Below are 740 nucleotides of genomic sequence, written 5' to 3' on the forward strand. Positions count from 1 at the left end.
ACATATATACCGAAAACCACTTGTTAACACGCCTAGAGTAATGTAATGCTACCACAGCTGTCAATTCCTACCGAAGACGATGTCGTCTAGTCTATACTGAGCCACGGCATGTAAATAGCACTATTAAAATCTACCTACTCAAACGTGTGTTCTGCTCCAACAAATGGGCATTGCAGACCTCGATGAGCTAATACGTTAGCAAGCACCATGTTAAGAAATCGCCTACTACACCTACCTGCTGCTCTGAATTTTTATCAAAAGTTTTATTTGTTATCTCAAAACATGCATGTATGCATGTATTTCCTTGTAGCTAAATAATGTTAAAACGGCTCGAGAGAGCAACGGGGAGCATTAAAAAAAAGAAATCGAATGAGTTCAACAAAAGTTTTATCAGATACTCGTAAAGTATTAATTGGAATACCACCTGATAAGCAGTAAAGGTAGAGAGGTTTTGCTGAAAAGAGGCGGTTTGGTATAAGAAAATATTCTCTTAATTACCAGTTGTCGTTATTCCAATTTTGATACAAGGTAAGCGAATATTAAATCCTGAAGGGCAATACACATTCATTTCATTACAAAATGCTTTGTTTTATTTCATTAACTTGTTTGCTCTTTTGAAATGCTTGTTTCAATGCTTAGGACTAAAATCTAGTAAAAGTAGAGATGTACTTATAAATACATACATTGTTAAAAAAAAGCTCACAGAAGCGAATAATGAAAGTGTTTACCCTCAATAATAA

Source organism: Rhagoletis pomonella, unplaced genomic scaffold (genome assembly GCF_013731165.1).
Source record: "Rhagoletis pomonella isolate Grant_MI unplaced genomic scaffold, Rhpom_1.0 Rhpom_scaffold_00002, whole genome shotgun sequence".
NCBI lineage: Eukaryota > Metazoa > Arthropoda > Insecta > Diptera > Tephritidae > Rhagoletis > Rhagoletis pomonella.